Below are 25100 nucleotides of genomic sequence, written 5' to 3'. Positions count from 1 at the left end.
GCCCTAGCCTCTAACATTCTATAAGATTCTGTAGGCATCCCTAGGTGACCTGTCATTTGCTCTGGTACCCTAGCCTCTAACATTCTATAAGATTTTGTAGGCATCCCTAGGTGACCTGTCATTTGCTCTGGTGCCCTAGCTTCTAACATTCTATAAGATTCTGTAGGCATCCCTAGGTGATCTGTCATTTGCTCTGGTACCCTAGCGTCTAACATTCTATAAGATTCTGTAGGCATCCCTAGGTGACCTGTCATTTGCTCTGAGGCCCTAGCCTCTAACATTCTATAAGATTCTGGAGGCATCCCGAGGTGATCTGTCATTTGCTCTGGTACCCTAGCCGCTAACATTCTATAAGATTCTGTAGGCATCCCTAGGTGACCTGTCATTTGCTCTGGTACCCTAGCGTCTAACATTCTATAAGATTTTGTAGGCATACCTAGGTGACCTGTCATTTGCTCTGAGGCCCTAGCCTCTAACATTCTATAAGATTCTGTAGGCATCCCTAGGTGACCTGTCATTTGCTCTGAGGCCCTAGCCTCTAACATTCTATAAGATTCTGGAGGCATCCCGAGGTGATCTGTCATTTGCTCTGGTACCCTAGCCGCTAACATTCTATAAGATTCTGTAGGCATCCCTAGGTGACCTGTCATTTGCTCTGGTACCCTAGCGTCTAACATTCTATAAGATTTTGTAGGCATACCTAGGTGACCTGTCATTTGCTCTGAGGCCCTAGCCTCTAACATTCTATAAGATTCTGTAGGCATCCCTAGCTGACCTGTCATTTGCGCTGGTGCCCTAGCCTCTAACATTCTATAAGATTCTGTAGGCATCCCTAGGTGACCTGCCATTTTCACTGTTGCCCTAGCCTCCAACCTTCTATAAGATTTTGTAGGCATCCCTAGGTGATCTGTCATTTGCTCTGGTACCCTAGCGTCTAACATTCTATAAGATTCTGTAGGCATCCCTAGGTGACCTGTCATTTGCTCTGAGGCCCTAGCCTCTAACATTCTATAAGATTCTGGAGGCATCCCGAGGTGATCTGTCATTTGCTCTGGTACCCTAGCCGCTAACATTCTATAAGATTCTGTAGGCATCCCTAGGTGACCTGTCATTTGCTCTGGTACCCTAGCGTCTAACATTCTATAAGATTTTGTAAGCATTCCTAGGTGACCAGTCATTTGCTCTGAGGCCCTAGCCTCTAACATTCTATAAGATTCTGGAGGCATCCCGAGGTGATCTGTCATTTGCTCTGGTACCCTAGCCGCTAACATTCTATAAGATTCTGTAGGCATCCCTAGGTGACCTGTCATTTGCTCTGGTACCCTAGCGTCTAACATTCTATAAGATTTTGTAGGCATACCTAGGTGACCTGTCATTTGCTCTGAGGCCCTAGCCTCTAACATTCTATAAGATTCTGTAGGCATCCCTAGGTGACCTGTCATTTGCTCTGGTACCCTAGCGTCTAACATTCTATAAGATTTTGTAGGCATCCCTAGGTGAACTGTCATTTGCTCTGAGGCCCTAGCCTCTAACATTCTATAAGATTCTGTAGGCATCCCTAGGTGACCTGTCATTTGCTCTGGTACCCTAGCCTCTAACATTCTATAAGATTTTGTAGGCATCCCTAGGTGACCTGTCATTTGCTCTGGTGTCCTAGCCTCTAACATTCTATAAGATTCTGTAGGCATCCCTAGGTGATCTGTCATTTGCTCTGGTACCCTAGCGTCTAACATTCTATAAGATTCTGTAGGCATTCCCAGGTGACCTGTCATTTGCTCTGGTACCCTGGCGTCTAACAATTTATAAGATTTTGTAGGCATACCTAGGTGACCTGTCATTTGCTCTGAGGCCCTAGCCTCTAACATTCTATAAGATTCTGTAGGCATCCCTAGGTGACCTGTCATTTGCTCTGGTACCCTAGCGTCTAACATTCTATAAGATTTTGTAGGCATCCCTAGGTGACCTGTCATTTGCTCTGAGGCCCTAGCCTCTAACATTCTATAAGATTCTGTAGGCATCCCTAGGTGACCTGTCATTTGCTCTGGCACCCTAGCGTCTAACATTCTATAAGATTTTGTAGGCATCCCTAGGTGACCTGTCATTTGCTCTGGTGCCCTAGCCTCTAACATTCTATAAGATTCTGTAGGCATCCCTAGGTGACCTGTCATTTGCTCTGGTGCCCTAGCGTCTAACATTCTATAAGATTCTGTAGGCATCCCTAGGTGACCTGTCATTTGCTCTGAGGCCCTAGCCTCTAACATTCTATAAGATTCTGTAGGCATCCCTAGGTGACCTGTCATTTGCTCTGGTACCCTAGCGTCTAACATTCTATAAGATTCTGTAGGCATCCCTAGGTGACCTGTCATTTGCTCTGGTACCCTAGCGTCTAACATTCTATAAGATTTTGTAGGCATACCTAGGTGACCTGTCATTTGCTCTGAGGCCCTAGCCTCTAACATTCTATAAGATTCTGTAGGCATCCCTAGGTGACCTGTCATTTGCTCTGGTACCCTAGCGTCTAACATTCTATAAGATTTTGTAGGCATCCCTAGGTGACCTGTCATTTGCTCTGAGGCCCTAGCCTCTAACATTCTATAAGATTCTGTAGGCATCCCTAGGTGACCTGTCATTTGCTCTGGTACCCTAGCCTCTAACATTCTATAAGATTTTGTAGGCATCCCTAGGTGACCTGTCATTTGCTCTGGTGCCCTAGCTTCTAACATTCTATAAGATTCTGTAGGCATCCCTAGGTGATCTGTCATTTGCTCTGGTACCCTAGCGTCTAACATTCTATAAGATTCTGTAGGCATCCCTAGGTGACCTGTCATTTGCTCTGAGGCCCTAGCCTCTAACATTCTATAAGATTCTGGAGGCATCCCGAGGTGATCTGTCATTTGCTCTGGTACCCTAGCCGCTAACATTCTATAAGATTCTGTAGGCATCCCTAGGTGACATGTCATTTGCTCTGGTACCCTAGCGTCTAACATTCTATAAGATTTTGTAGGCATACCTAGGTGACCTGTCATTTGCTCTGAGGCCCTAGCCTCTAACATTCTATAAGATTCTGTAGGCATCCCTAGGTGACCTGTCATTTGCTCTGAGGCCCTAGCCTCTAACATTCTATAAGATTCTGTAGGCATCCCTAGGTGACATGTCATTTGCTCTGGTACCCTAGCGTCTAACATTCTATAAGATTCTGTAGGCATCCCTAGGTGACCTGTCATTTGCACTGTTGCCCTAGCCTCTAACCTTTCTATAAGATTCTGTAGGCATCCCTAGGTCATCTGTCATTTGCACTGTTGCCCTAGCCTTTAACATTCTATAAGATTTTGTAGGCATCCCTAGGTGACCTGTCATTTGCTCTGGTGCCCTAGCGTCTAACATTCTATAAGATTTTGTAGGCATCCCTAGGTGACCTGTCATTTGCTCTTGTGCCCTAGCGTCTAACATTCTATAAGATTCTGTAGGCATCCCTAGGTCATCTGTCATTTGCTCTGGTGCCCTAGCCTCTAACATTCTATAAGATTCTGTAGGCATCCCTAGGTGACCTGTCATTTGCACTGTTGCCCTAGCCTCTAACCTTCTATAAGATTCTGTAGGCATCCCTAGGTCATCTGTCATTTGCACTGTTGCCCTAGCCTCTAACATTCTATAAGATTTTGTAGGCATCCCTAGGTGACCTGTCATTTGCTCTGGTACCCTAGCATCTAACATTCTATAAGATTTTGTAGGCATCCCTAGGTGACCTGTCATTTGCTCTGGTGCCCTAGCGTCTAACATTCTATAAGATTCTGTAGGCATCCCTAGGTCATCTGTCATTTGCTCTGGTGCCCTAGCCTCTAACATTCTATAAGATTCTGTAGGCATCCCTAGGTGACCTGTCATTTGCTCTGGTGCCCTAGCCTCTAACATTCTATAAGATTCTGTAGGCATCCCTAGGTGACCTGTCATTTGCTCTGGTGCCCTAGCCTCTAACATTCTATAAGATTCTGTAGGCATCCCTAGGTGACCTGTCATTTGCTCTGGTACCCTAGCGTCTAACATTCTATAAGATTTTGTAGGCATACCTAGGTGACCTGTCATTTGCTCTGAGGCCCTAGCCTCTAACATTCTATAAGATTCTGTAGGCATCCCTAGGTGACCTGTCATTTGCTCTGAGGCCCTAGCCTCTAACATTCTATAAGATTGTGTAGGCATCCCTAGGTGACATGTCATTTGCTCTGGTACCCTAGCGTCTAACATTCTATAAGATTCTGTAGGCATCCCTAGGTGACCTGTCATTTGCACTGTTGCCCTAGCCTCTAACCTTTCTATAAGATTCTGTAGGCATCCCTAGGTCATCTGTCATTTGCACTGTTGCCCTAGCCTCTAACATTCTATAAGATTTTGTAGGCATCCCTAGGTGACCTGTCATTTGCTCTGGTGCCCTAGCGTCTAACATTCTATAAGATTTTGTAGGCATCCCTAGGTGACCTGTCATTTGCTCTTGTGCCCTAGCGTCTAACATTCTATAAGATTCTGTAGGCATCCCTAGGTCATCTGTCATTTGCTCTGGTGCCCTAGCCTCTAACATTCTATAAGATTCTGTAGGCATCCCTAGGTGACCTGTCATTTGCACTGTTGCCCTAGCCTCTAACCTTCTTCAAGATTCTGTAGGCATCCCTAGGTCATCTGTCATTTGCACTGTTGCCCTAGCCTCTAACATTCTATAAGATTTTGTAGGCATCCCTAGGTGACCTGTCATTTGCTCTGGTGCCCTAGCCTCTAACATTCTATAAGATTTTGTAGGCATCCCTAGGTGACCTGCCATTTGCACTGTTGCCCTAGCCTCTAACCTTCTATAAGATTCTGTAGGCATCCCTAGGTCATCTGTCATTTGCACTGTTGCCCTAGCCTCTAACATTCTATAAGATTTTGTAGGCATCCCTAGGTGACCTGTCATTTGCTCTGGTGCCCTAGCCTCTAACATTCTATAAGATTTTGTAGGCACCCCTAGGTGACCTGTCATTTGCTCTGGTGCCCTACCTCTAACATTCTATAAGATTTTGTAGGCATCCCTAGGTGACCTGTCATTTGCACTGTTGCCCTAGCCTCTAACCTTCTATAAGATTCTGTAGGCATCCCTAGGTCATCTGTCATTTGCACTGTTGCCCTAGCCTCTAACATTCTATAAGATTTTGTAGGCATCCCTAGGTGACCTGTCATTTGCTCTGGTGCCCTAGCCTCTAACATTCTATAAGATTCTGTAGGCATCCCTAGGTGACCTGTCATTTGCTCTGGTACCCTAGCATCTAACATTCTATAAGATTTTGTAGGCATCCCTAGGTGACCTGTCATTTGCTCTGGTGCCCTAGCGTCTAACATTGTATAAGATTCTGTAGGCATCCCTAGGTCATCTGTCATTTGCTCTGGTGCCCTAGCCTCTAACATTCTATAAGATTCTGTAGGCATCCCTAGGTGACCTGTCATTTGCTCTGGTGCCCTACCTCTAACATTCTATAAGATTTTGTAGGCATCCCTAGGTGACCTGTCATTTGCACTGTTGCCCTAGCCTCTAACCTTTCTATAAGATTCTGTAGGCATCCCTAGGTCATCTGTCATTTGCACTGTTGCCCTAGCCTCTAACATTCTATAAGATTTTGTAGGCATCCCTAGGTGACCTGTCATTTGCTCTGGTGCCCTAGCGTCTAACATTCTATAAGATTTTGTAGGCATCCCTAGGTGACCTGTCATTTGCTCTTGTGCCCTAGCGTCTAACATTCTATAAGATTCTGTAGGCATCCCTAGGTCATCTGTCATTTGCTCTGGTGCCCTAGCCTCTAACATTCTATAAGATTCTGTAGGCATCCCTAGGTGACCTGTCATTTGCACTGTTGCCCTAGCCTCTAACCTTCTATAAGATTCTGTAGGCATCCCTAGGTCATCTGTCATTTGCACTGTTGCCCTAGCCTCTAACATTCTATAAGATTTTGTAGGCATCCCTAGGTGACCTGTCATTTGCTCTGAGGCCCTAGCCTCTAACATTCTATAAGATTCTGTAGGCATCCCTAGGTGACCTGTCATTTGCTCTGAGGCCCTAGCCTCTAACATTCTATAAGATTCTGTAGGCATCCCTAGGTGACCTGTCATTTGCTCTGGCACCCTAGCGTCTAACATTCTATAGGATTTTGTAGGCATCCCTAGGTGACCTGTCATTTGCTCTGAGGCCCTAGCGTCTAACATTCTATAAGATTTTGTAGGCATCCCTAGGTGACCTGTCATTTGCTCTGGTGCCCTAGCGTCTAACATTCTATAAGATTTTGTAGGCATCCCTAGGTGACCTGTCATTTGCTCAGGTGCCCTAGCCTCTAACATTCTATAAGATTTTGTAGGCATCCCTAGGTGACCTGTCATTTGCTCTGGTGCCCTAGCCTCTAACATTCTATAAGATTTTGTAGGCATCCCTAGGCGGCCTGTCATTTGCACTGGTTCACTAGCTTCTAACATTATATAAGATTTTGTAGGCATCCCTACGTGACCTGTCATTTGCACTGGTGCCCTAGCCTCTAACATTCTATAAGATTCTGTAGGCATCCCTAGGTGACCTGTCATTTGCTCTGAGGCGCTAGCCTCTAACATTCTATAAGATTCTGTAGGTATCCCTAGGTGACCTGTCATTTGCACTGATGCCCTAGCTTCTAACATTCTATAGGATTTTGTAGGCATCCCTAGGTGACCTGTCATTTGCTCTGGTACCCTAGCGTCTAACATTCTATAAGATTCTGTAGGCATCCCTAGGTGACCTGTCATTTGCTCTGGTACCCTAGCGTCTAACATTCTATAAGATTTTGTAGGCATCCCTAGGTGACTTGTCATTTGCTCTGGTCACCTAGCGTCTAACATTCTATAAGATTCTGTAGGCATCCCTAGCTGACCTGCCATTTGCTCTGGTACCCTAGCCTCTAACATTCTATAAGATTTTGTAGGCATCCCTACGTGACCTGTCATTTGCACTGGTGCCCTAGCCTCTAACATTCTATAAGATTCTGTAGGCATCCCTAGCTGACCTGTCATTTGCTCTGGTGCCCTAGCTTCAGACTTCCTATAAGATTTTTGTGCCCTCGTTCTGGTGTGAAGTCCATTAATAAAGGGTAAGGCGGGGTGTGTGGACTGTTGAGCAGGGAATGCGTTCTTTCTATTGCGCATGCTCAGAATTTGTGAGCAGGAGAACGAGTCCAGAGACCACACGGTAGCCAGGAAGTCCCACTGCGCTGCTGCTTCTTTGTGTAATTCACAAAGTGCGAACCGTGGCTAGTAATTGACAACAAATATAGGAAACGCAATTGGGCACATTCCTGACAAATTAACTAGCAGCAAGGGTTTCAGAACTCCAGGAAGGTGAAAAATCGCTGCTAATTCGTCCACGCGGCCGGTGCCAGATGTTTGACACACTTTGATCGCCATAACACCTCCGGCTGCAGACAAGATGATTGGTTCATTTTTAATTTGATTTTTATTTATTGCTCCTTTGATTTGTGCATTGTAAAGCTACTTTATTTTACAGCGCCTCTCCCGCTTGTAGAAGCAAAGCCTGGTGTGAGGACCAATAGGGTGGTACCCGGGAACGGAAGCAAAGACCAGTGTTCGTATACTGGTGGGGCCAAACTTTCAAAGAATTAAAACGAGACACTGCCTGCAAATGTTCACGCTGCTTTCTTTAAAACAACATTTGTTAGTTGTAGCCTACATCACCATCGTCAAATTGCTGTACAAAATTTTACAACAATACTGCACCGAAATCCAAAGTTTGTAAAAAAAAAAAAAATAGAATTACAGTCACGATGAAGGTTGATTTGTGAAGAAACCATGTGAGCAAAGGATTGCTGAACCATATGGGAATTGGCAGATGCCCAAACGAGCGTTAGCTCTTGTAGGCCGGTAGGGTTGGGGTTGAGCCAGTCGCATGCCTGACTCTACACTAGCAGTCTATCATAGTGCTCAGCATGCAAATGAGGAAATCTATTGGAAAGAGAGTAACTCCGCCCGCGCACCGCCTCCTTCAAATGCTTGTCCTACAGTCTCTCTATTTCACCAAGAAAACATAGGGGCATATGTACAAGCCCCTATCGCCACAGGAACGTCACTTTTTGTTATGTTTCCGTGGCGATAGGGGCCTTGCCTTATGTACAAGGCACCCTTTCACGTTATGTTTAGCGTGAACGGGGCATGCAGTGGGTGTTGTGGTGGGCGTTCCGCCGCAACACCCTTTGTATTTGCTTCCTATGTAAAAGGGTGGAGCACATAGGAGGCGGCGCCAAAATTAAGACCAGGAAAATCCTTGGCGAAACAAGGAGAAATGCATTATTTCTCCTCGCTGTTGCTTTTTCCATGTGTACTGCCTTGTGCAGCACACATGGAAAAAGCAAAATGCCATGGTTTGTTCATGTACAGGAAGGTGCACCTCCTGTAAATAAACAAACCTTTTAAAAACATGCAATTTTGTCACTTTCATGTGTGCTGCATGAAGCAGCACACATGGAAGATACAAAACGACATTTTAGGATTGTTAATGTGCAGGAAGTGACACCTTCCTACACATAAGCAATCCTCCCATGCACACAGACACCCTTGCACTCTGGTGCAAGGGTGCTTGCATTGGCGCTAACTTGTTAAACTTAGCGCCATCGCAGTGGGAAATGCAAGGCTGCACCACATTTTTGTAAATATGGTACAGCCTTGCGTTTCTGAAGTGGTGGAGCGTGTCGTTAAGCCCAGGAGGCTAACGGCAAGCCCTGCTTCTTCATTGTACATATCCCCCATCATTTTTATTTTCTGGTTGGAGAGTTTCTGGGTGACTTGATTTGTTGATTTTTTCATGGATTGTTAATCACATTGGCTGAAGCCCACGGAGTTGTCTTTCCTTGCACACAAGGGCCTGTGAGAAATCAGGTCAAAGGTAAACATATTGTGTAGTATGGGACTAATATACACAGAGGGGTTGAGGCAATAAGGTATCTCACTTGTTAAAAAATGGAAGGAATAAGATCTAGGCAGAGCTGATACTTGGATATCCTGATACTGAATGGGAACCAGATGGTTTCCCATCAAACTCCTGAGTAATCAGTTGCTCATGCGTGTGTGTATATTATGAACATGACATGCTGCACATTCGATGTAAAATGTATAATCGGCAATAGTATTTTCCATCACTCTCTGTAATCTATAGATGATTACACACTCTCTCTCTAGTCTCCACAACATTTTATGATGAAGTTTTTTTTCTAGTAACACTGGGTAGTTTATAGATGACTCTACAATACTTCTTTGTTCTCTGGTTTGTACAATACTTTACATATTTTTTCTCGAACGGAAGGGTAATATTCTGGGCCATCCACGCAATACTAGTCTCGCATGATTTAGGGATTGTCACATTAATACTTAAGGTATGGTTAAATAAATAATTTCATCTCATACCACGAGAAAGAAAATACCTTTTGAGACTAATTGTAAACTTGATAATTATTTTCTTGTCATTAGAATCCCTGAGTCACTGTCAATAGCTATTTTTGACAATCACAAAACAAATGGTTCTTAATATATTATGTATTGGAGAGGTTGGCATGTCGTTACATATGTGAATATTTCAGGAAAACAATATTTGGAATCATGTTTGTAAAATGAATTGTGTTTTAGTGTATACATAAAAAATACTGTACATATTTTACTTAATGCAAGGGTCATTTTTGGAATTGCTTTGTCTTGGGATTCACTTTTTGTATGGATATATTCAACTTTTCTAATTGTTTGTACATATTGTAAATATTTGTTTGTGTTTTGTACATATTCTTGTAGCCCTGAAGAAGTTTGAGTAGGACGAAACGCGTTGGCTACATTGATCACTGCTCAATGGGCATGCTTTTAAGAAGAAAATGAATAAAGAATAAATGAACATAGACATTGTCTCTTCATGTGCTGATTACATGCTGTGTTTTGGTGATAATTATTGTTACAAGTGACATGATAATATGTGCCAAACTCATATGAGAGAGATCTTATCTAATTAACAGTGTGGGTGCTGAACCACTATCAACTGATATTGTGTAGTATGTTGGTGACACCTTAGCCCATCACATGGAGTTATAGTGCAACACTTGAGACTCAAGACTGTTCAAAGTTAGACAAGGGCTTCCAGATCCTGTCTCTTATGGTAACATTGGACATAAAGTTCGATACTATTTGCATTATAGTGGCTTTACGAGTAAACACTGTAAATGGTTTTAGGGTCCATCTATGCCCCAGAAGGTGCTAAAACCTTCTGGTTTTTATGGTGATCCTTAGTGGAACTGCCTTACTTTCTAATGGCTCTCACTATGAGTGTTCCGAGTACATTGGTAGATTTTCACCACTCCCGGAGTTACCGATATTGGGTACCAGCCCATTACATGTCAAACCCTCAGGGGCCTCTAAGAAATGAGGAATTACCAGGAGAATCAATATTGTGTGACAGATTGCCGGATTATTCCTCATTTTGCACCAGCTTTTTATCAGTTGAAATCTCCAGATGAAAGTTAACAGATCTGTGGTTTTCTTGCAGAGTTCATAATTCCCATGGGGCCATTTACTGGATTTATCGGAATAAAGAGTGTCGTGAACTGGTTTGTGTCATACTATATGTGAGTAAAGTATAGTAACCCTACCTGTGCACGTACAGCTAGTTTACTTACAAACTTACCCGTATATACTTACCATCATGATATCTTTGTTCTCAATATTTAGGTGTCAATATTTTTGCCCCACCATATTTGCACTCGATATTCTGATGGAACACTGGGTTTGCCCCAGCTCTTGGCTGCTGTAAATCGTCACCTATTTCCAGGGTGAACAGGGGGCAAAGTGGAGTTTGAAAATGGCCACAAATGTACATGCTTTTGGGTGTTCCTAAAATTCCAAGGCAAGCCATGATGTCTAACGGTCACTCACTTCCCACCTCTTGAGAGGGTTTATGAATGTAAGAGATCTCTGTACTCATTGCAGAGATGTCCAACCTCATGAATTGGTTTACCCTGCCAGGAATGCCTTTGGGAATTCCTGATAGCCATTAAAAAGGCAAATTGTTTTTAAATGTACAGTTACAATCATATGTACCTCTATTGGCTCTGTGTGTTGGAATCGGTAGACCAGTTTAGGGATGCCCATGTTTGGTATGAATACGTAAGTCCTCAGAAAAACCATCACTATCACAAAAAGAGCAATTGAAACCACCCCCTACTACAAGTGTGGAGTCTACGGAGGCGGATCCACTACATATCTGAAGAGATAATATAGCATGTAGTTGTTTAAGCACAACAAGACTCCATTTTATTTCCAGAAAGATTCCCAAAGATGCTAAATTTACAAAAACTGATGTTGACACATTAAATCTAATGCAACAGTTTTTTTTATATTGTTTTGGATGACGTTTTATTTGTAACTCAGATTAAGATCCCTCTTGAAAGTTTTTTTCTGTTTCCATTGGGCTGAAGTATTAAAAGAAAGATCTTGTTATTTGTTAATCTGAGCTACAGTCGGTGCTTTCTGAAAGTAGTATCGGAGCATGATTGTATGATTTATGTGAGAAGTTGGCCTGGTATATGGGGATCACTATTCTAGTGAGCACCTTGCACCAGTCCAAACGACCCTTATGGTGATTGGTTGTAAGTCAACCTTATAGACCAGCTATCCTAGGGGTAGTATGGACAAAAGCAGTCTTAGGCTAAACTCGAAAGGGCATGTGCAGCCAGCTGTTTTACCATATGAAATCCCTTTAAATACCAAATGAAAGGACACCACACAAGTTATATATTACAAAATATGTATTTATTTCTAGAATAATCCCCTATACTCTTTATGAGGACAGAAGCGCACAAGCAATAAACAAAGAACACAGTATAACATACAATAAGCTGCACAATTATGGATAGGCCGAGTGGCCACTCAAACCATAAATTAAGAAAGTGGTATAAGTACCACGTCACGAACAATGAACAGGCCTAGGGCCTTGGGAATCGCTGGGCCTACACTGGACTAATGAAGGTTAGGACATAGGAGGCCCACAGGATGCAGGTGCAGTGTCGATAGGCAACCGCGTTTACCATACAAGTTAATGGTGTGTAAAAATCTGAAAGTTATAGGTTTCAGAGCCTTTCGACTGGACTAGAACTTAGCCACTTAAAACTAAGACACTAGAGGTGTAAACCACTATAGGAGCACCAGAGTTATATCGTTACCTCACCCACAGGAAGCGGGTGCAAAGGTGCCAAAGTGTGTCGGGTTTCGTCGTAAAGTTCTATGGAGCCTGGAGGAAAAGATGCTGCAGGCGGCCAGGAGAGAAGAGTCCTGTTGGATCCAAGGGTGGATCGAAGATGTAGAGTTCCTGAAAGCAGAGTCTGGGTCACTAGCCAGTGACCAGGATGGAACCAGGACGGAACCAGGCAATGTCGGGTTGCGATCAGGTGCTGTCGAGTAGTTTCTCTCCGCTGCCACGTGGACCAGGAACAGGACCGGACTGGGAACCAAAACCGGCCCTGGCAAAGTGCTCGGCCGCCCCCCCCTCTCCCCTGGGGCAATTGGACCACTATTGTCCCAGTTCTTAAGGTTTGGAGGCTGGAGATTCTAGGGTCAGCAGCTTAAGAGGTACAAGAGCTTCTAACAGTACCCAGCTGAGTATCTGTAATGAAGCAACATTCCGGGCCCTGAACAGACGGCTTTGAGGAATATTTGTGGGTCACATCAGGATGGGTTTGAGAAAGAGATTTGCCTGTGGAGAAGCAAAGCTCTGAACTTGCTACCCGTGGCCTAAACAACAGAGTCTCAGCAAATTAATGGTTGTTTTGTGCATTGAGTAGTCACTGGATTCTCAACGTAAGCATTATTTATGTCTGCATTAGAGACGTATAATACTTGGGGGTAGACAACATACAAGTGATTATGGTATCCCTCAGTCCTGCAACTAATATCCAGTGCAGTAAGGTCTTCGACCAGTGCCCTACTCTTTGGTGCAAGTGTAAAAGCATTAGTAAAGTGTGGGCACCATTTCTTCACTGTTGTTGTCTATTTATTTAAGGTATTTCGACAAAATATCGGAAACACAAATATCGTGGGACAGAATATTGCGTCAAAAATATAGAATCTAGCAATATCGTGTAGGTCTTTTTCCATATGTAAGTAAAGTTTTGCTATATATAACTCCACATATATGTACCTTGATGATACATATATCTTCAAGGTGCGTAGATCTGGTGTTAAGAATAGTACATTTATGCTTACCTATTTCCACTTACCTGCTCGATATTCTTGTGCCTTGACTTGCTTATCCCCCCTGGGTACTCTATCATTAAAAAAGATAGAATTGAACAAACAGGAGGAGGACTCGCCAGAATTTTTAAAATTGAACTTAACATCTCGCTCGTTCACCTACAAGACCCTTCATCCTTTGAAAACCTTTGCGCTGATCTCATTATGCCTGACTCCCCCACCACCCAGTTGCGCACTATCCACCATCCCCCTGGAAATAACATCCCCTTTACGGAAGAGTTGACTGATCTTATTTTACAATCATCGCTCTCACATCCTAAAAATCTCTTCCTCGGTGACTACAACATCCATTGGAACAAAAGTGATGAGCCTGCTGTCATCCTATTTGATGATACCATGGACATCACCAATATGACCCAACTCTGCCATTCTGCCACCCATAACAAAGGTGCCACCCTTGATGCTATTATGACTAGCAACGATCTGGCCTCCCATTCAAATATTCTTCCGGTAGACTGGTCTGACCATTACCTTATCCTCTTCACCATGAATAGATCCTTGACTTGCCACGCCCCCATCAGCTCTTTACCTAAGAAATCCACACACAACCTTCACCTTATTCCCCCTGGTGAATTGGAATCCACAATTATGGCCCACTTACTTCTCCCCCTCTCTCTGACAGCACCACCGACCAAACTAACCATTATAACAACTCTATTCTTGAAGCCCTCGACCAAATTGCTCCTATCAAACTCAAACAACAAAAAAACAACCCTCCTAAGTCTTGGTTCAATTCTGAACTTAATAACGAAAGACGGAACCTTAGACATTCTGAACGGGTTTGGAGGAATCATCCAACCGTTGACAATCTGGCTCTCCTTAGAACTGCTAGAGCCCAGTACAAAAAACATATCTTTAATGAGAAAGCCTCCTTTCTACGATCACAACTTGATCAGGCCAGAAACCGCCCTAGAGAACTCTTTAACATTGTTAAAAAGCAAACCTTCACTGGCGCTCCTAAAATACTAGCCTCTATTGACAGATGCAAAGAAATTGCCAGTTTCTTTACGAACAAAATCAACAAGATCGAACTATCCTTCTCTTCCCTCTCACTCTCACTACAACCTACCCCCATCCTATTCACCCTCCCCAACACTCCTAACTCTCCTCCGTCCACTTTTTCCACACCTCTCGATCCTTCTCATCCCCTCCCTGCTCTCCCCCAACAAGATACCTTTCTGAAAATAAGCCCCCCTGCTAAAAACAATGCCTCATGGAGTGATTTTAGTCCAGTATCAGAATCTACAATCACTAATATCATTGCCAAACTAAAACCTTCCTCCCACTCCAAAGATCCTCTTCCCGCCCTTTTGGTTCAAGAACTTACATTTATCATTGCCCCTATATGGACCAAAATCATCAACTCTTCTCTTTCCACTGGCGGTGTCCACACCTGCCTTCAACTTGGTCAAATCTCACCCATTCTCAAAAACACCACTGCTGACCCCAATGACATTAACAACCTTCGTCCTATCTCTAACCTTCCATTCCTCTCTAAAGCCCTCGAAAAATGTGTCCTATTGCAATTAGAGAAACATATCTCCTCCTTCAACCTCATTGATGTTTTCCAATCCGGCTTTAGAAAGGATGCAGTACAGAAACTGCTATGCTAAATATCACTGACGACATTCATCGCTCTCTAGACAAAGGGGAATCCTCATTACTAATCCTCCTCGACCTCTCAGCTGCATTTGATACCGTCCACCACCCCACCCTTCTCAACACTCTCAAAGACCGGTTCGGCTTAGATGGCAACATATTCAAATGGTTCTCCTCATTCCTTCAAAACAGATCACAGCAAATCAAGCTCAGCCACTTTCTCTCTAAACCGCAACCTGTCTCACTTGGCGTCCCTCAAGGATCTATCCTCTCCCCAACCCTATTCAATCTGTTCATGGAACCACTCACCCTCATCCTCAAACAAACTAATATCAATTACCACCTCTATGCCGATGACACCCATTGATATTACAAGATCAAATCACACAAAAGACATTCTCCACCTCAATGAGACCTTGACCAGAATTCAAACCTGGTTCCATCGGAACCATCTCAAACTGAACCAGAATAAAACTGAAATCATCCTTTTCTCCCCCAAAAACAACTCCCTTCCCATTCAACTCTGGATAAATGACATCAAAGCTCTTAATTGCACACTCTCCACCTCTAATTCTGTCAAATCCCTAGGCATCAGTATCAACCAGAATCTAAATCTCATCCCCCACATTAAAATTGCATTCAAAAGTGCGCTTTTCACCCTTCTCCACCTCAAGAAACTTAAACCATTTATTCCAGCAGACGATTTCAAACTTGTTGTCCAATCGCTTGTCCTTTCCAGGATTGACTATGACAACGCCACTTTGGCTGGCACCCCTAAAATCCATCTTGCACCGATTAATTCTGTCCTGAATCTTGCTGCGAGACTCATCTCTGATTGGAAAAAATTTGATCACATCTCCCCCGTTCTCAAAAATCTCAATTGGCTCCCAATAGAAGGAAGATCCACCTACAAGATTGCCTGCATCACTCACAAAGCTCTTCACCAAAACACCCCTTCTTACCTTACAACAAAACTACATAAAGCAGGTTGCTCCAGGTCCCTGAGGAGCACGAACTCCCTTGTCTTGATCCCACCCAGACTCAAATGTCAAAAGACCCGATTCCGTGCGTTCTCTGGTAACGCTCCTACAATTTGGAACTCTCTCCCTAGGGATCTTCGCTGCAACCCGTCTTACCCTCTCTTCAAAAAGGAACTCAAAGTACTTCTTCTCAACAAGTATTGGGGTATCTAATGTTACTGACTCTGAACATGTTCACTCCTTTCTCTTCCCTTGTCCACCTCTCTTCCCACCCCCTCTCAATCCCTTCATTTTCTCCCTCTCCCTCTCATCACCCCCTCTCTCTCCTAACTTTTAATATTCATTTTCCTCTTAATTTTATCTCTCTGTTTCTTTGCCCCCTTAGCCCTGTTGAATGCATTATCGTACTGTAACTCTTTTTCGCTTAATTGTTAATTTTATCTCATTATGTTCACCATCCTTGTAAAGAGCTCTGATACTCTTGGGTCCAGTAGCGCTATATAAAACCTTTGAAAATAAAAAATAAAATAAATATAAAAATTCTATATTTGTGACACAATATTCTGCCCACACGATATTTGTGTTTATTTATTCACTCATTCAATAATATTTTAAACAGGTAGTTTTAAATGACAACATAGATAGTAAAACGGATATGCAAAAGTGTCAAACTTGGGGAAAGATGATGATGACATTGGGTTTCTTGGAATATATTTCCATTTATAGTCCCAGTGAGGCAAAGGCTGAATTAAGAACGTCATGTGGGATAGGGGAAGATATTTCAGGAGGTATTAATACGTAAGTTACTGATTTATGAAAAGCTAGACATAGGTTTGAGGTGGGATATTTGATGGATGTGTAGAATGGGGTAGTGAGGTGTGACGTACACGCTTAAGTACGTCAGTAGTAGAATGAGAGAAAAAAGAAGAGCAAAGATGGTGCAGGCAGTTATGATGCAGAGAGAATAATCGAAGGGAGACCCTATTCTGGTGAGGTACGGAACCGCCCAGTGCATGAGGGAATAGAGCGTAAAGGCTAAGAGCCATATTACGAGTTTGTCGGTGCAGGAGTTGGGTGGCACGCAACCGCCCCACCCCTGCACCGCCAATATCAACCGCCGGCCAGATTACGAGTTTCCTCGTAGTCTGGTGGGCAGTCCTTTGGCATTCCCACAACAGTGCTTTTAAAAAAGGCACAGCAATGGGAATGCCAAAGCAAGTTCCGCCAAGGCATGGACTATTAAGTCCATGCCGTGCAGGAACAGGGCATGCATGCATTCAGGAGGGCACACCATGTGCCCCCCTGCATACATTAAAAGGGCCATGAGGCATTAGGCAGCCCTGTAGGGACCTTTTTTTTCATCACCACCATCCTAACAAATGCTGTCTTACTGCCGTGGTTAGGGTTGCAGTGAGGAAAGTTGTAATATGCTTGGTGGTGCTGCAGCGGCACCACCAAGCTTCTTGCTGCCTCAAGACCACTGTGGCAGGGATCGCGGAACCCTGGCAGCTGCGGCAGTCAACTCATGATCCAATTGCTACACTTCTAATAAGGCAGTTGGACGACTGGTGCGGCGGTCCCCGACCGCCGCTGCTCCTCCACCACAGGTTTGGCGGTCCATCGTTATCAGGTCCTATGAGTTTCAAAACTTGAAGCCAAAGGTGTGCAATTCCACAAAGTTCGGTGGGCCTATGAGACCCACACAGGGTAGAGAGTGAGAGGATCTTGCAACAGATGTTATTGTGCATTGGGATAAGGACTGCAGGGTTGAGATGAGGTGGTCACATGACCACACCAGTTTACATGAAAATAATCTTGTGCTGGAGAATAAGACCATTACAAGTGATGCAGAGACTGACCTGTGGTGTGCTGTAGTGGATGTTGAGTCAGGTTTGATTCTGATCCAAGGCACTACAGGCCTGAACAGATCCAAACAGACATTGCGCTGCGCTGGAGTCCTTAACTAAAATGCCTGGGCTGAGATTCCCTAAAGGAACGTCTCCTAAATGCGGGCATCTTATCAAGGCCCGCAATAAAATTATCGCTGCTTTAGCGTCCATTTTCGAGCGAAAAGTGGCAATAATTTTATCGCACTATCAGCAATAACACACTAGTGCGTGTTCCTGTGCCTCTGCGCCCGTTCCCTCAACGCCCAGCTTTGCAGCGTTAATGACATGCAAAGTGGGCTTAACAGACTGAAATAATGTGGGAAATGTCGATAACAGACATTTCTCAAATTATCAAGCTGCACACTAACCTGCATACCGTCGATAAAAGTAGCGCTAACTTATTGCAGGTTTCACTACGACTGCTTTTAAACTGACAAAACCATTGTAGCCTATGGTTGGTGGATTATAAGGATGAGACCGGCCTGCCCTATCTACAAGGATTTGACTATCGCTGTGCGATCATCGCTGGATTTCCAGCGATAATCGCACATTTTGCAGCTATCGCTGGATTTTTTATTGCATTGGAGATAAGTGTTGCCGATAGCGCGCTATCTCTGCGATAAAATCCAGCGATAGCAGACGATAATTATACTGGCGCTAAGCGCGCTTAGCGATAATTATTGCCGGCTGTTGCTGATATGCCCCTAGATGGGGCAGGAAAACACTTCATCAGGGAGCAAACAGGACCTCTGCCAGAGATCCAACCAAGGTGCAGGTTCTGCAATGGCCCCTCAGGGGCTTGGATAAAGTTCCACCGTAATGAGAAGTAGAGAGATAACCTGAGGCATGTTGTGTCTTCTGAGGGCTGGGAAACATGTCATCGAGGGCTTGGGCAGGACTTCCTCTGGCGGGAAAATCAGAGAGCCAAACAACCCCAGAGATGAGTTTTCTAATTGCAGCAATGGACACATCCAAGAAAGTGAGTCAACAAGCTTCTTACAAGAAAAAGCTGGTATTGCAGGTATCTCTAACACATTGTTATAATGGTTACCACTGAATTGTATAGATCTGGACAGTTACGGTATATAGAATATAGTATAGAAATAGTGTATTAGCTATAGGACTCCAGTACCAGGTCATCAAGTCAGAAGGGATCCCATCAAATCCATAATGTGTATCATGAGTTCCCTCCAGATAAAGATGCTGTTCCAAAGGTAATTTCCTATTGGAAGCTATTTCTCAGTAGGATTATTAAAAGTGGTCCTAACCTCAGTAACATCAAGTTTTCTGCAGAGTGTCCTTTGTAATATTATGAGGGCAAGGATTTACATTTTATGGGGAACCATTTCTTAACTTCCAGGCAAATTGTCGCAAAGTTTGTAGAATTTAACATATACATAGTGATCCATTTATAGAATTTATAAGCACAGGTGCACCACATGTTGAGATTGTGCAAACTGAGTCACAAGTTTGTCATAAAAGATTCTGAGAGTAATGTCCAATTTTTTTCAAAAGAGATTTTTCTTTATTGTTCCATTTGTAAGAGAGAACAGCCGACGCGTTTCGTCCCGAATGAGACTTCTTCAGGGCGAGATGAGCTAGGCAAAGCTCCTTGGGCAGTTCGGTAGGTCGTGTGGAAACAGACAAATATATTGGAGATTGCTGTGTTGTATACAGCGTTGTTGTATTTTTAAATAATCGCTTTTTTTTTAAGGAGACTCGGTTCCTGTTTAGGATACGACGATGCTGGGATTTAGACTGGTTTAAAGTTCCAAGCCTTAAATCTGTGTTTTTAATGAGTCAGAATGGACAGTCTTCCTAGATTTCTTGATAATTCTGATCCCTATTATAATGGCTCCGATCGGCAGTCCCCAGTCTAGGACCCCAAAAAACGAATGTCAGTGGCCGACTCGCGGAGAGATACGATAACGGCTCCAATGGTCTCCTTCAGAAAGTGTCCTGTCTTCTCCAGTACGTATAGCACCTGGTTGTTGTTCTATCTCCATTATATTTGTCCATTTTCACACAACCTACCAAACTGCCCAAGGAGCTTTTGAAGAACTGGGTTTTAAAACCCAGCAGCGCCAGGGAAAACGCTCGAAGTCTTCGGATTCCCCTGCCTCGGCAAACAGAGACACGGGACACTTCTCGATGACGTCAAAGACCAAAGTTTATTGGCTGCAACCAGGAACAGAGATCTATGAAGCACAACACGGGTGGTTCGCTAGAGACTGCACAATTTCAATGAGCGAAGCATGGTCTTTTATGCCAAAAATCACATTCCAAAGTAGCATCGATTACCTACAAACTGACCAATGACAGTGTGACATTTCAAAAGTAGCGCATGACGACAATCCCATTTTCCGTTGTCCAGCCTACCAGAAATGACCAAGCACATTCCAATATCCTGTTGGATCAGGCCGGACAAACTCATCATATAACCTCAACCCAAATCAGTGATTATGTCGTAAAGGAAGGAGCAGAAACAGATGAGAAACAAGATAGAAAGGTGGGTGCAGTGTACTGTAAACTCAGCAATGTCCTGCTCTTTGATCTTTATCTGACCAGCTGCTTAACAAGGAACTGGCTCAGTGAGGTCAGCCTCGGGCAAGGGAGTCAGTTCGGCCAGGTCATTCAGAAGTCAGCTAAGGTGTACGTGTCCCAAGGACTCGCTCGGCCGTAGTCATCAGCCTATGTGAGGGCAACCACACAAAATGGCTGCCGTCCACAAAATGGAACCCGAGGGTTCAAACGAAATCCCCGAATACGTAGTGTTCTCATTGATCGATTAAGACGAAAACACTCGTACACACCGCACTCGTGATTTGCGGTCCGCTGACACCAAAATCGTCTATTTCCGACGACCTTTATTGAACGGGGTCGGAACCACCGAACCTCAGACCCTCAAACTACGGAACTACAGACCCTCCTTTTGCCCTTACATAGGCAATAAACCCAAACCCATGTCAATCTGAATCTAGATCTATATTCGTCAGATCATCGATATGTTGCTGTAGCATCATCCTAGTACTTAGTACCTCTCTCTGGACAGGTCTCCTCACACACGAAGTAGCACAGAGGCCACAAATAGCAGGAGCACACTGTACACAGAGACAGAACAGGAAAAGGATAGCTAAGACCATCCCAATGACCATCAGAATCTTCCATCCCCACGTGGATATCAATCCCCAAAACCATCCCATCAACGACCAATCTCCTTTATCTATATGTATAGAATCGGAGATCTTATGTAGTCTGGAAATGGCCTGGAAGACTGACGGAGCGTTGTCTGGAATGAAAACGCAGCAGCTCGATTGAATCAGTTTACATACTCCACCTCTGTCTGCAAGTATGACATCAAGAGCAACTCTATTCTGAAGTGTCATAAGTCGATCCGACTGAAGCTCAGCAGTCAAGTTACTAAGGGCACTGGCAGTTTCGACTATGGTGAACTCAACCCCTCTCGTCAACTGGCGAATATTCCTGCTGTTAGCCATCGGTCCCCAGAACGGCAGAAAACCCTTAAAGAAATCTCCCAACTCTTGCCCTGCGGTATCTTCCTGACTGAAGACACCTCTAGCAACTCTCATCTTATGGTAATCTGCCACAGCTGTAAAAGTGGGGGGCAACAGGAAAGAACCAAAACATGTGCCCGAAAAGTCGGGGGGAAACCATGTATACGCTTTGTCGTAGTAAACAAAATAAGTACCCTTAGCTGCTAGAAACGCTGGGGAAGTCTGAGACGTAAATACATAAGTCTCAGTGCAGACACTCTTCCCTAACTGAGCTTTCGGATTCTTGCCATTACCCTGCAGACAATAGCGACCCTGATGGGGCACTATCCAAATCGGTGGAGAACTTTTCGCTCGCTGGTTAACACTCAGACTAACTCCATATCCAGTAACGTCCCAACCACTATATGGTTGTTTCTCATCTTTCGGAATAGTCTCAACTGCATTAGTCCCTTTAACCATGTCAACTATGCCTCTAGCTAGAGCACTATTCTTCGGATTGTCTTTCGGTGAACGTAGGGGATAGACACTATGGGCATAGATGAACATCGTTCTATATGCCCAAATAGAACCATTAAGGCTGAAAGGCAAAACCAAGTATGGAATACCTTCACCGATCGTATGGGGCATTAGGCCACAAATCCAACAATTTGTCGTGTTCATAACTAGCTGGTGTTGGTGAAAAAGTTGAATAAAGGAATTATTGGCAAATTCCAATCTTCTAACTACTTCATGTTCGGGTAGAGGGTGAAAAGAATGAGAAGAAATAGTAGGTGGAGGTGTAGGTTGCACAGTGGGAATAAACGTCACTTTAAAAGAGAATGTCACATAACCAATGAAAGGGTTGAGATTTTGATCAATACCTTATCACTATCGATCTAAAACCCCGGTCTGGCCGACTGAATCTTTATTGCCTGTCATTGAGGAAAGAAAGTGCATCTGTTACCAAGTTAGTTCCCCCAGTAAAGGACTCTGTTTCAAAGGACCACAAACAACTTCTAGCTTTCAAAGATTTATTATAAGTTGCAAGTACAAGCATCTCAAGATGAGATTCACCAAATACACGGGCCCAACTACGTACACGTGTTCTCTGAAAGCCCTCAGACGAACAACGGAAACTATCAATACCAGTTCTAAAAACAATAGTGCCGTTAGCATAGACACATATTGAAATCTATCACTCATTTACAGGCGGAAGGAAAATACAGGTTAGGCTTTCCCTACCCTGCTCTAGATGGTATCCCTACTTAACCAGGTCTCAATCTATCAAAGGTGTCAGCAGTGAATGACTCCCAAAGGAAGCCACCCACTCTCGAACTCTTGGTGAAAACCTATAGTTCTCCAATCATGGCCCCTCTCTGCCTACCCATCCGCTCTCTAAAGGGTCCTCAGGCGTCTGCTCTAACTCCACCCAGGGGTGCTGTCCCTAATACAAAAATACAACAACATTTAGGACGCCCCTCGTGAGACGCCCCTCACGTGGTGTAGCTTCTGGCTTTTTCCATGATGAGGCCTTGCGGTTAGAGTCGACCTTGCTTCTCAGACTCGTCTCCGGCCCGCTGATACCCCTTAAACATTCCGGAACCCTCCTCCATGTCTGGTCCATTTCTTGAACAAGCTTCTATTCATTATATTAATAATTGAATACCCCCCTTTTCTCTTCCAGACAGACATCTGCAGCCTGTTCCCAATTCTCATGGTTTTCCAACCGCCTTGCAACATTCCCCAACCCAGACTAATACGTATAAATCAACATTTAAACTTTCCAGCTCTACTACATTTATAGCATTCAACTTCTTCTTTAATTATTAGTATGTTAGTACTCATATTCTACTGATTTCGGTAAACACGTCTATAAATCAAAAAGCCTACTCATTAATACTAAACATTAGTGCAATCCAAATTGTGCATCTTAATCACCTTCCCCCTCCCGCCTTGCTCTGGCCCTGAGGCCTACCACATTTCAACGTTTTCGTATGCCATCTTACATTCTAGCAGCTACACAACATGGATTCAGGAATAATCACGTTTAATAAAATCGCATTACTTCTCACAACTCTGTATTAGTTCCACTTCTATTTAAACTTCTATATTAACTACACATTTCAGAATATAACTTTGGATACTATCAGCACTCATGGCATTTCTCTTCATGATTTGCGTTTACTACGTGTAAGTGTGATGTATTTCTACATTTTGGTCAGTTTGCGCTCTCTCAGTTCCCCCCTTTGATGACCTCTCGGGGTCATCATTAATATTCAAACTGCAGTGATTGCTAGCATAACTCGTTTCTGTGTTTCCAAAGCCCTCAGACTCCGGTACTGACTATCTTGTATGGCAGCCAATCTCTGCAGCTGTTTTCTCCGAGCCCTCTCTGACCTTCTTGATCTGTACCATTTGAATACCCTCACCAATCCCCACAACACGATCCCACAGATCAATATTATGATGATAGGTTTTAGTATTTTCCACACAAAGCTTTTGCCTAAAGTGGTGAGCCAACCTCCAGCGTCACTTATCCCTTGGCCCACCTTCTCCCAGACATTTTCTCTGCTCAGGTCTTCGATCTCCTTGTGAATATCAGTTATGTTCCTAATAACCTTTTCAAGGGGCTTCGAATTGTCTGGAATGTAAGTACAACATTCTTGGACCTTCAAAGCCTTACAGACTCCGCCCTCTTTTGCTAATAGGACATCTAAGGCAAGACGGTTCTGAAGAACCATAGCCCTTATCGATTGCATCTCTCCTTCTACCAGCATTAAGGACTGAGCAGTACTGGCAGACAACCTGTCTACGACTGTTGCTAGTCGTCTAATTTTAACATCATTAAGAATTAATCCTAGAAAAGGGAACACAGCTCCAAAGACATCTCCAACCATTTCTACACCTCCTACATCTCTCCTTCCCCTCGATGATGTCTTGCCCTCGATGATCTCTAGGTCTTGGGCATGGTATATTTTAGGGAAGATAATTGCCAAGTAACATGAGCCATACCAATTATCAGGTAGCTTCACGTAAGCATTTCTTCCACATACGAAATATACATTTGGAATCACTTGCATTCCCTTCAGGAAGTCCTTGGTGTAGTACTCTAAATTGAAAGCATGTTCACAGCTAACTTCTCCCACGTATACATTTTCATAATACGTTTTGGCTCTGTGAAGACATAACTTTCCTCTCTGCGTTCTATCTAAAGCTATTGGACCACTACTACCCTTTCTTTTGTGTACCTTTTCTTCATCGGTCCAATCTGTTTTCCCTTGTCCTGATTTTTTCAAAATCTTTTGTCTCCTATTTCGATCATCCACCTGCCCTATGAACTTTTTCTCAACTTCCGACACCTTGCATGTCAGATTATTTCTGCGGGCATGTGAAGTATCTAAGGTAATCCAAGGAATGAAAAACTTTGCCAATCTGTCTTCACTTTTCCAGTAGTCCCACTTATTCATCTGTTTATAATTTGGGACTTCTGGTAACACTGCGTCATAGTTGGAAAAATAGTATTCAAAACTATCTCTCCCATAAAATATACTAAGCAACAAGCTACATGTAATGCCATATGTCAGCGGGAGGTGATGATAACGAATGCCTTCATCTACAGACGCCGGCAACTGCATGCAGACATAGCAGTCCTTGACCTCCATGGCATCCACATATTCATACAATAATTTTGCATAAGCATTTGACCTAAAGTCACCTTGGGACTCATCTACATGTAACCTGCGGGCTTCTGCAGCTAATAACGCTTTCTCTTGTGTGTTTTCCCCTTTCCCACCAGCAACGGTGGG

Source organism: Lissotriton vulgaris, chromosome 9 (assembly GCF_964263255.1).
Source record: "Lissotriton vulgaris chromosome 9, aLisVul1.2, whole genome shotgun sequence".
Lineage (NCBI taxonomy): Eukaryota > Metazoa > Chordata > Amphibia > Caudata > Salamandridae > Lissotriton > Lissotriton vulgaris.
Note: the sequence above shows the minus strand (reverse complement) of the source record.